The 12,721-nt window shown below is 37.4% G+C and overlaps 1 protein-coding gene across 1 annotated transcript in view; it reads right to left on the reverse strand.

Moving 5' to 3' along the window:
- ptp4a2b (protein tyrosine phosphatase 4A2b) overlaps positions 1-12,345 on the reverse strand; it is a 32,080-nt gene extending 19,735 nt beyond the window's left edge. Inside the window, exon 1 of the mRNA XM_048201481.1 lies at positions 12,190-12,345. The gene's annotated coding sequence lies outside the window, so the exon portion shown is untranslated. The remainder of the gene's footprint in view (positions 1-12,189) is intronic.
- Between the last annotated feature and the right edge of the window lie 376 nt (positions 12,346-12,721).

A 12,721-nucleotide genomic window follows, 5' to 3' on the forward strand; every position in this document is an offset into this window, starting at 1 on the left:
TAAACATTTTGAATCTACATGCAACAATGGTTGTTGAAGAGGATGGAGGAAAAAAACAAACAAACAACAACAACAACAACAAAAAAAACCTAGGCTACCCTTTAAACCATTTCTGAGTAAACATATTGGGAAATGGCAGAAAACCATCAAGTATTAAAGTCATGATGTAAAAGAAGTAGCAGCAAATATTTTCTTTTCTATTACGACAAACAGATTATTGAAAAAATGTATGTCGTGGTCGAGTTCTATCCATCGTTTGTCGACTGGATGGAAGCAGATCTGAATGAGAGTTTTGAAGTAAATTGTAAGAAAGAGACGGGGTTTGGAAAAGGAAGAAGAAGGTACATGGATTAATTATTTACAATAAGATAATTAACATGCGTTTAGAAACATTTTAATCTCATGCCAACTTTAAGGTGTGATTTACAGGTCTATATTAACAGAGCTCTACACACAGCCAAAGAGCTGGGTTGAAATATTACTCTTTTCCTTTAAACACTGAATGGCTCCTCGGGTAAATATCTAACCAAGAACTGACAAAAACCACTAGGATTTTACACCTAATGTCACTAGAAGGTGACGAAGTCATGTTACACGTTACACTAGAAAACCGGACACGTAGAGGATGAACTTCGCTCCTTCTGCTTGCCAGAGTGGAGGCACTCCAGAGTGTGAATTCTGGGTATTAATAAACATTAAAGAGGCCACCAGTGCCATTCTCAGAAAAGGAGAGGAAATATGGGTCCTGCTTCGAGACAGGATAACACAGTGTAAGAATGAATTTTCCATCTCTCCAGGTGTTGTTTTAAGTTGCTAAGAAGAAAAAGTTTAGCATAAACATGCCTGAATTACACCATGCAGACAGTAACAAAAGACAAAGGGCATCAAGTAACCAATGGACCATAGGGTCATCAAGTTAAAGTAGCTATTTAGTGGTTTAAATAGGACTACCAGTTTAGAATGTGGCATACTTTATCTCATAAAGGCCAGAAATAAAAATCTGTGTAAAGCATATTTAGTGGCCTATAAATACACCTGAGGTACACACTGAATGCCACACACATTCTTGAGGCCCGTCTGTCTGCATTCCTCACCAGTCTCTCAGCAGAGTGCTGAAGAAGAACTCACTGAATCATAGATTAATTTACCAACCATGGATAAAATGTTTTGCATCTATGGCAGTGACATTCGCCCAGCCCATAGTAACAAAAAAGAAACTCCCTTTACAAAGAAATGTCTTTTATCATGCCCAGTCTTGACTACTGAGCAAAGCCTGATAAACTATGTTCAAAGTCTACCGACAAAAAGGAAAGGATTGTACTTTGAAGTCATCTAGCCATGACAAACAAAATCAGCAGTTCTTTTTTAATAAATAAATAAATAAATAAACAAACAAACAAACAATGATGATAATAATTGTGAAAGCCTTTAGGAACATTCTTGGCATCTGGTTAACTAACCTGCTACAAAGTTCTAATTATTGTCAGACACTCCTTATAAAACATTATATATACATATAGCAATATATTTAAAAAAGTTTTGTCTGAACTAAGTTTATAAAAAAAGTTAAAAAGATCTTTCTGATTTTGCTATGTTAGCCACTTGTCTCGGAGGCATGGTACAAAACATTTCTGGTGGTAAATCAAGAAAACGAGATTCAAACAATAAGACTAACCGTGTTGAACTAGGGTTGTGCCGATAGACGTAGTATTGTGTATCGACGATAGTCAGAGATATCTCTGATGGCTAATGCCTTTTACAATATCAAGATGATAATTGGCTAGTTTTCTCATTAATGTATTAAAATCATCATCATCATCATCATCATCATCATCTACATTTTAAATAATGAATTTGAGCGCACAAAAAGACACAAACTATGAACTGCGAATGTTGAACTGTGAATTTTATTCCTGCATGTCATGTGTGGGAGTTCCATATTCCAGCTCCTTATGATGAGCCTACAGGAAAGGTTGAGAAAGCACTCCAGGTACATTTTGAAATGTACCAGGTTTATAAGTTGATAAGCATTTAAATGTGTCAGCTTACACACAAGTTTAAGCTTTTAATAAGTATAAGAACAAAATGTTTAATTTACTTAAAATGTTAAATTTACAGATTTTTTGTTGTTTAACAGTTTGAACTTGAATAAAGAGAGAAGGATTAGTTCATTTTAAAATGAAAATGACCACAAGCTTTACTCACGCTCAAGTAGGGTTGGGCGATGTCCCCTAAATTGGCGGTTGACAATGTTTACAGTAAAACATCGATGTTTACGTGATGATATCGTCGGGTGGGGGTAATTTTAATTTTTAATTTAAATACATATAAGTACAAACAAAACAATACATTTAAAATTTTTAAAATACACACTGATGTATATAGAAGTGGCAATAACAATTCTTTCCATTATAATTAGAGGACACGTTTTATTCATATCAGATACACATTGTGTAAGTAACTTTAAAGTTTACTCTATTCTTCCCCAGTTCACCGCTTACTTCGGGAGAATTGGATGAATTCACATGTTGTAAACCCAACAGAACCTGCGGCACAAACTAACATGGCGTCGCCCATAACGTGTTTAGCTCAACTATAGCGATCATTATAAAGATGCTCATATCGGAATATCAGATATTTCATGTTATAGTTAACAAATTTGTGAATATTTTTAATTAAAAAGGAAAAATTTAATAAAAGCAGATCATCAGTCATACAGCGCTGCGGTGTGTGACATGACAAGCAATGGCGCGTCACCATGGAAACAATAAAGTGATACGTTCTAAATAACGGTTGCCAGAATATTTTAAACTTACTGAAGCTCAAGAAAGTGCATCCATCATAAACGTACTCCACACAGCTCTAGGGGTTAATAAAAGTTAACAAGTTATAAAGTAAAATATCTAGCTTCTACCAGACCACCTTCTGTATTCAACTTACGAAAAAAGCTTAACTGACGTTGCGACAAGATTCAGCTCTCATCAGGCCTGAGAGGATTTACAGTGGGGATCGAAAGTTTGGGAACCCCTTTCAGAATCTGTGAAAATTTTTAACAAAACAAGAGAGATCATACAAAATGCATGTTATTTTTTGTTTAGTACTGAGTAAGAGTAAATTTATTAAAATAACCCCGTTCAAATGTTTGGGAACCCTTGGATCTTAATACTGTGTGTGGTTACCTGATGATCCATGACTGTTTATATGTTTTGTGATGGTTGTTCATGAGTCTCTTGTTTGTCCTGAGCAGTTAAACTGAGCTCTGTTCTTCAGAAAAAAATCCTCCAGGTCCTGCAAATTCTTCAGTTTTCCAGCATCTTTTGCATATTTGAACCCTTTCCAGCAGTTACTATATGATTTTGAGATTCATCTTTTCAGGACAATTGAGGGGACTCAAACACAACTGTTAAAAAAAGGTTTAAACGTTCACTGATGCTCCAGAAGAAAACACAATGCAATAAGATCTGGGGGGTGAAAACTTGTGAACAGGATGAAGATGTCCACATTTTTCTTATTTTGTTGAAATATAATTTTTTTTTTTCCATTTAGTACTGCCCATCGAAAGCAACAGAAAATACTTGCATGTTTCCCAGAAGAAAAATTAAGTACAATTTACCTTGATCTTCAAATTCAAAAAGTTTTCACCCCCCGGCTCTTAATGCATCGTATTTCCTTCTGGAGCATCAGTGAATGTTTGAACCTTTTTTAATAGTTGTGTTTGAGTCCCTCAGTTGTCCTCAGTGTGAAAAGATGGATTTGCATTTATATCACTAATCACTATTTTGTGCAATCTAAGTAAAGGGAAATTAGTAAAGTGACTGCAGGATTCTTTATGTGTATATGTCTTAAAGGTTCACAGTATTTTAATTTCTAAACTACTTAACAACAGAAAGTGCATAATCCATTTCATGACTGAATGACTATTGTATAAAGTGCTATTTAAAGTACTGAACTGCAGAGCTGGTGCAACCATATCCACATCGCTATGATCAGATCAGATTCAATGCGTTTCCCGAGTATTCGATTTTAACTTGGCCTATTTTGCAAACAAAATGACTCTTTCGATTTTCCTTCGTGGATTCTTTATAGCTGAAGCCAAAATGAGTCCACACTTCAGCTCTGTATACCGCGGGAGTGAAATAATTCTATCGTCTTGTGAACTGGGTTTGCTAATGCTAACACTAACGATGCACGCACCTTCACCTTGTGCTTCTCCGGCTCCGCGTCAGTTTACATTCTGAGATAACACAGCCACCTAGCGGTTGGGTTTTATACAGTCTGTGGTTTAAACCGAACACAAAGCTATGAATCTTGGATGTAAATAAATATATAAATATCGATATAGCGTTTTTTGAGAATCAATACAGTATCGCCAAATATAATATCGCAATTTTCATGTGTATCAATATTTTCTTACACCCCTACAGGTGATGCAATGACACAGGACATTACACTGGTAAAACAGACAATTTCTCTGGATTTAAACATAGTTGGAAACATTTGGGATAATATGTGCACAATACAAAATAACATTGTTTTAGTGGTTTTTGGATATTTTAATCCAAAAATCTTACATATTGTGCCTTTAAAAACTGTGGCTGTTTAAAAGTCAGTCAGAACACAGGAACCTCATTTGTGAATTTACATGCTTTAACACAGGTATAACAAAACTGATGGGTCAACATGATTGCAACACCATGCAATCACTCAAATTATATTGTTACAAAACATTGTGTTGTTTCTGAGCTATTTGATAAGCCATAATATCCTGCTCCAAATCTAATCATTTTTGTGGTCAGTTCCCTGCACCAGATCCAAGGAAGAGGTCAACCAATTTTATGCCAAAAGCAATTGGTATGAAAACGTGCATCAAAAAGACAACAGCGTACTAGAATAGGAAAAATCTGCAGCCAAACTCAGGGGCTCAGCGCAGCCCTAATCTCACTCTACAGACAAGGCAATAAGGTACAGCCAAAAGCCAACATCATTCTTGTGCTGTGCTTTGCCATAATCACAATGCTCCTCAAATAAAAGGATGCCATTTTAAGAGAATGAATTCAATAAGGTATGCTATGTTTCATGCACCTGCTGCTTTTATCTTCCCAGTCAGATGTCAAACAATTAGATTTTTAAAAAATGGCCAAGAGATAGGAGTGATGCTTTCGAAACCATAAAAAGGAATGACAAGTCAAAATGCACCTTGCAAGCTGCCTGTGGTCAAGTTAGAGATGTGCTTGAAATTACTAAATTAGGTAGTATCACCATCAAACACCACCTAAGCGCTTCTGCATTAGCCAAAACCATGCTCTTCAGTAACTTTACGAAATGTTTGTTTAAAGTTAGTCATGAAAAAATGCTAGTGCAATTTAGCTGTTAAAACTAATGTGCAAAATAAGGTAAAACTTAAAAACCCCAAGAAACATTGTCACCATTAGCTATCTACCACATTATTGTGTTGAAATGCTGAGGGAAGACAAGACGTAGTTCACTGGAAACTCCGCTAAGAGGGTGGGGACTCTTGTAAATGCTGCCACAAACCTGCCCACTTCCTGTCAAGTTGAAGCATACAGCACTGTGACTGTAAATCTAATAGAATGACTCAAACGACGAGGCAGACAGTTCATGTTATTCAACACAGAAATCTTGAAGATTGACTGTCTTTTCAAAGGCCACATCATGCAGCTTGTATCGAAGGCATGCAGAGGGAGCAGATGTCTGTCAGGCCAGGATGAGACTCTGGTGAGCACCGCGCTCATTCATCAAGGGTTAGCAGCGCTCCTGCTGGGCTTGCAATGCTGGCTCAAAGGGTACAACAACTCCTTCAATATTTAAGCAGACAAGCTGAAAAGACAGTGGGAGGAATGAGAGTCACGCTGTTGCCAGTTGTGTAGATGTTCTAAGAGAGCCTGCTGTGAGGCACAACTCGATCCATGTTTGTTAACAAGCTGTGAACTACTGCTACCAGTGACATTTAACATGCTGCCCAGTAAGAGTGGCTACTGACAGCTCCGTTCATCCAAAATGCCAAACGAGCTATAAATATGGTCCAGACAATCCTCAAAAAAGACATGTTTGTACTTTAGAGTTTTGAAAGGTTATCAGGCCTTCATATGACACAAACTAGGACTAAGTCTCTGGAGCAAAGCAGCATCTTCTGGGAGTAGCATAAATTCTACTTAAGTACTGCAACAACCAACAAGTCATCATGATGCATTCAATGAAAATATGGGACAGAGGTGTGGGAGTACAAAGCACATCGAGGTCAGAAGTCATCACAGAGAGGATCAACTGTCCTGACTGAACACAGAAAAGAGTCTATAAAAGATCAGCAGTCATTAAGAAAATAGAATAAGGAATGAAATTCACACACAGTTCCATTTAATTGTGGAATGAACAAACATCTCAATTTAGGCAAATATCTTACTCACTTTTCCAAATTGCTTTGGAAAACAAAGTAAAGGCAAATCTTTAGATTGCCTCAAGCCTAGGCATGAAAGTGTTACTGAAACTGAATCTACATCTGCAAATTAAACAGGTGATACAGCAAAACTGCCAAAGTCACGTGACTGCAGTAAACGAGGCTTTGTTACGTGATAAGTGTTTCGAAATTTCAATGGTTCACCACTGGGAGCGTGACTTTTGCAGTTTGATACACGCTCCGAAAACAAAAGATTCGTAAAGCTTTGAAGCTTCATGAAGCAGTGTTTTGATATTGTTGAATAAAGTCATTATTTTGTTTTTTGGCGCATAAAAAGTATTCTTGTCGCTTCATAACATTAAGGTTGAACCACTGTAGTCACATGATGAACTGTTTTAAATATGTCCTTAGTAGCTTTCTGGGCACTGCAAGTGTTAATTGCCTTGCTGGCAATAGAGGCCTCACTGAGCCATCTGATTTCATCAAAATGATCTTAATTTGTGTTCCGAAGATGAACGAAGGTCTTATGGGTGTGGAACGACATGAGGGTGAGTAATTAATGACAGAATTTTCATTTTTGGGCGAACTAACCCTTTAATGTGACAATGTGTAGCCTAGTTTTAAGAAGTTTTTTTTTTTTTTTTGTAATGAAATGATGTGTATGCAGATAGATAGATAGATAAAAATATGGTCACTTCAGAACTAACTTAGTGGGCCATTAAGAAAATGCAGAAAGCTCTAAATAAAATAGGCTACATGAAATCTTTCCAATATCTCATGTTTACTGAAGTTATTTTTTCTCACATTAGAGCTGCACGATTAATCATATCGCAATCGCAATCGCGATGTCAAGCTTGTGCGATTATATGACGCAAAATGCTGCGATTTTATGAAATAAAATAATAATAAGTTAATAAAAAAATAAAAAAATACATGTGTGGACACAACAACCCATTATCTGAGAGCTGTTTGCCCATTTTATACACCGCTAATAAAAAGAAGACCAGTCAGTTTCAGTTTAGGCAGTGGCATGTGTGGCGCGCACGGTCATGACTTTTCCGGTGTGCAGCGCAGAGAACGGGTAAAGATGGATGCGGAGCAAACGGTCACTGAACTGGTGGCAAGAAAAAACGCTACCTCTGTTATATGGCGATATTTTGGCTATAAGATTATAAACCCAGATTAGTAGTGGTTGAAGAGGAAAGAGAATTTAATTCGGTATCGCACGCAGCGCTGTTATCGGTGCGCACATGACGCACATACATACAAGGCTCGCGCGCACAGAGAGAGAGAGAGAGGCGCGTTATAGCTCGCGAACTCCAAATTGATTTCTCTAGCTGCGTTCCATTCGACAGGGTCTCTACGCAGTGTTCACTGCTCCCTACTCCCTGAGCACGTTGAAGTGAACTTCGCTGACAATAATCTTTAATTTGGAATGCCCTGCAAACGTCATCAAAGAAAGTCAACGACAGAGTCGCAGAGATTGATAACATAAATAAATACATAAATAGATATTTTAATTTACTTTCGAATTTAAAATGGACTCTTAACAGATTTGAAGCTGTAACTGTCATGCCATATGAAAATAAGTTCTCATTTGGTTAACTGTATAAATGTATTCTTAATCCATGGTCTCCTGCGCTTTCTTTTCCACGCGCAGCCGCATAAACACTCCTGAGGTAACGTTAAATAAAATAAAATAAAATAAAATAAAATAAAATGATAGAGCCTTAGCTGCTTTTCAACACTTTTACTTTGTCATGCCTATTCATACAATAAAATATACAAATGTAACACTCATCGCCATAACCATTCATACTTTCGTTCGTATAAAATGTATGAATACTCAAAACCAGAGAGCCGTTAAACTCTTTCAACGGCTCTGCTTCATCGTAGTTCTGAATGGTGACGTGGTGCGCAATGACAGTTGGGTAATTTTACCTCTCTACTTTCTGTGAAGTGATGTATCGATGTTCCCTTATTCCCTATGCCGTTCGCAGTGCCCTTCGAACTGAACATGTTCGCTCCCTTCGGAATGGAATCTCACTTAAGATGGCGAAATACCCTGTGAAGTCCACTTCGCAGTCCACTTACGATCGAATGGAACGCACCTACTTTCGCATCCTCAGTGCACTTTGGATGGTCACATACACGCATTATGTCAGTCAAAATACCCCTCTCAGCAAGTATTCATGTAAACACATTCAGTTATGTCTTAATTGAACGAGGTGAGAATTCGGATGTATATCTGTCCGATGTGTGCGTGCAGGTCTTACTCTTAAAGTGACAGCAACCTATAAATACCTGCTGTTGTCTGTCATGTAAATCAAACAACAAAACACAGCTTTAACAAAGATTAATCTATATTAAATTTATACAATGAACAGTGTCATTTTACATTTAATTATTACATATCTGTGCATGAAAATTAATACTACAGTTAGACCTTATACCAGTGGTTCTCAACTCCAGTCCTCGGGACCCACTGCTCTGCACATTTTGTATGTCTCTCTTATATGACACACTAAATTCAGTTCATGCAGACTCTCCTAATGAGCTGATGATCTAAATCAGGTGTGTTAAATAAGGGATACATACAAAATGTGCAGAGCAGTGGGTCCCGAGGACTGGAGTTGAGAAACACTGCCTTATACTTTATTTGTAACTTTATGTAGTATTTATCTATGCTTGTTGTAATTGGTGTAGTCTACAGTATTTGTTCTTTTTACAGTCTGTTCACTTGCCTTTAATAATGTATTATTTAGACTAGTAGTTTATGCTATGGTATCAGAATAGTTTAAGTGGGCTAAGTAATAAATGCAAAGTTAAGTTACCCCTATCCAATTTTTTTTTTTTTTTTTTGTGCTGATCTGAAAAATGATCTGATCCGTGACGTCATAACCGTGATGTGATCCGAACAGTGAGTTTTGTGATCCGTTGAACCACTACAGATTAGTAAAGAAACAAATATCTTAAATGGGATTATAACAAGTTTGCAGTAATACAAAGATGTTATTAAATTTCATTTTAATTTGAAAACGCTGTGCATTTGTTTGTTGTTGTTGCTAGTTTGAGTTGAGAAATACACATTTCAGCATTATCAGTAATCTGTGTGTGTATTTTCATTGAGAACCAAGCAAGATGACTCATGATACTATTTGTTTATTATATCGCTATCGCAAATCGCAATCGCAATATTGACCTCAATAATCGCAATATGACATTTTCCCCAAATCGTGCAGCCCTATCTCACATTTATTTAAAGGTGCAGTATGTAATAATTTTGTCCACTAGAGGTCGCTAGAAGCCTATTTAAAACAAAGGCGTAGCTTGATGACGCCAAGTTTGAGAGCGGAATCTTGGGACATGTGGTCTCCACCTCAACGGACGGTGCAAAAGAAATAGGAATTTGACTCGGGAACAAATCATGTCCATGGATGTGATTATTAACGTTATTGTAGTATGAAGCAGAGCAGGACCCAGTGTTGTGGGAGCTGAACGAGGCCGCTGGAGCGATTGCGCAACACACACCGCGAGCAGCGGAACTTTTATTATGACACAGTCGCCGGCGCCGCTTCCGCTATTCCAGTCATGAGTATGGGGTAACACAGCTCTGTTTATCATATTAGATATATTTGAGTCTGTTGAAAATGATGTTATAACGTTACTCTGTGCGTTCGCTCGGCGGCTGCTGTGAGACACTTGCTGCACACTGCAGTAAGATAGATCGATTTTAGAATATCATATTAAATGCTGGATGGCTTGTGTTGATAAATGGCATGCAATTAATTTTAAAACGTATTGTATGATGGGGAAAATTCTGTATTACTGTTACTAAAAATAAAGCTGCATCTGATTATGCTATGTTAGCTACTTCACAAAATAGTGTTTCTCTGAGGCATGTTAAACCATGGTACTCGAAAAAAATCAAGAAAATTAGATTTAAACAATAAGACTAAATGTGTTGAGCTATATAACAATTAGTTTTCTGTCTATAAATATATCAAAACAGTTGTTCCCTTGTCTATTAAAATGTATAATATATTAAAGCGTCTTTGGTGTTTCTATGGTTTCTACAAAATAAAACCAGAAACCGAGGGTAACGCGGGTATGACGCAATTGACAGGCGACTCCTCGCACGTCCCGGAGCCTTGGTTAAAATTGCAATTTTCTCATGATTTACAAATAGTTCGAAACATTTGGGATATTGTAAGTACTCAAGTGAACAAAATATAAAACACTGGCCTAGTGGTTTTTGGATATTTTACTGCAAAAATATTACATATTGCATTTTTAAAATTGTCCTAATGTAGCAAACACAAAAACTCAAACAAAAACTACCAATGAAATGCCCATATATGTATAATAACAGTGATTAAATTGTGAAAAGATTACAGTGCTATATTCAGAGGCCTGTAAGTTACCTGTCCAATAAATCTGCAGATAATGTAAATGTAGATAAGACAAAGTCAAAGCAATAAAAAGCAACCTTGTCACAGTTTCAGGACTTCAAACGACAAACAAAAAAACCTTGTCATGTTAGTGAAATATCTCACCTTATATTATGCATACCTCAAGCACTAAAACATGTCCTGACTTGTTCCAACTTGGCAATTTTACAACTTCTATCCGATTTTGGCAAGAATGTCTGCATGTCCCTTTCCCAAAGACAACAAGGCATACACCACTGACCAAGACCTGTACAGTTTCGTTGTATTAATTACACAGAAGCAGGATGAGAACAGGTGGAGCATGAAGCCAGGTGACTCATCACATACTACACATGATGGCCCCTGAATACAACATCTGGGATCATGTCATCAATAAGCATAATTCCCGTAAGTGAACCGGTTTAAGTCAGATTCCCTCATACGTCATCTTACCTGCTCTACAAGCATGGCATTTAAAAACTATCGGCTTACCAGCTAGTTTACTACGCAGTTCAGATCTCATGCTGGGTCATCCGCTTACAGTTTAACCACGCGCTGGATACGGTAATGATCAAAGACACGGGTCGGCTTTAACGGGTTACCATATGTCATATTCACATTTAAAATAAAGCAAACGTGAATACGAAAGAACACGCACGCGAATTGGCAAGGTTTGTGGTACAGTAAAAACAATATACAATTAAGGACTCTAATCTTACACGCTTTCCATAACCATTGAGCCACTGAAATCAGGAACATTCTGGAGTTTACGATAAAGTGTTATCCGACTGAACTGACAGTTAATAACATTAGCTCGCTGGCTAACAATTCAATCTCGCCCTCTCTGACCCTCACAGCCGGTCAAATAGTGATAAATGACCAAGTCATTATTATGTCTTATGTTCAGACACATAATTGACCATATATCTAAATATACAATTAAAAGTGTAGCGGCAAATAAACTGTCTGAGTAACTTCTTGACACGGTCTCTGGCTGATGATGAGACCGCTAGCAAGCGGCTAGCCAGCGCAGTACAAGGCAGTTAGACAGCCTGAGGAGAACTCCAGACCCTTCATAAATCAACGAATATAGGAACGAGCGACAAACCGTCCCTGACACGGTTAAAATAGTCCAGCCGTTAAAACAAATTAAAGACGATTATGGAGTTTCCGTTCAAACGTACGCGGGCAAATGGCTGCCACACTCGCGAGCTCCTTCACCGGCTGAACGCGAGCTTTCACAGCTGCACTAGAAACAGTCAAACAAACGTCTCGTGTAATCGTTTTTAACATCTTTCTGCCATATTAAGAGACAGGAGGCGAGTGGTAATAGGGAATACTTACAAAGAACGGGCCAAACATTGAAATCCCTTGGCAATCTCCGGAGAAAGTGCACGTAGAGCCGTAACCGCTTAGGGGGTGAAGTCGTATTTGTCGTCCTCAGTGAAAACTGAATTGAGATGAACTAAAGGGGAGGAGCCAGTGACTGCGTCATCTTTGCGCAAGAGCCTGTTGACGTTTTAAGAGGACTTGTGGATTTTATTTACACATTACTTTACAATAAACATCACTGTAACGGTGATATTGATTTTAATTACACTGTTTGTGACAGCTGCCCTGGTTGATTTGTTTTGGTACTGCCCATTTGTAAGATCGTTTTTGCAAAATATGTGTGATTTTTTACAAAGAATATTGATGGTCAGTTTGTGGTGTTATGGTATATATATTTTTTGGACTCTTGGAGAGCAATTTTATATAACAAATTTTATTATTTTAATGGCACAATTTCATGTTCACAAATGTAAAGTTTTCCTGTAAAAAAAAAAAAAAAAAAAAAAAAAAAAGTTTTATGTGTTTCAAGAAAGAACTGGAGTCT

This window comes from Megalobrama amblycephala, linkage group LG9 (genome assembly GCF_018812025.1).
Source record: "Megalobrama amblycephala isolate DHTTF-2021 linkage group LG9, ASM1881202v1, whole genome shotgun sequence".
NCBI classification, from domain to species: Eukaryota; Metazoa; Chordata; class Actinopteri; order Cypriniformes; family Xenocyprididae; genus Megalobrama; species Megalobrama amblycephala.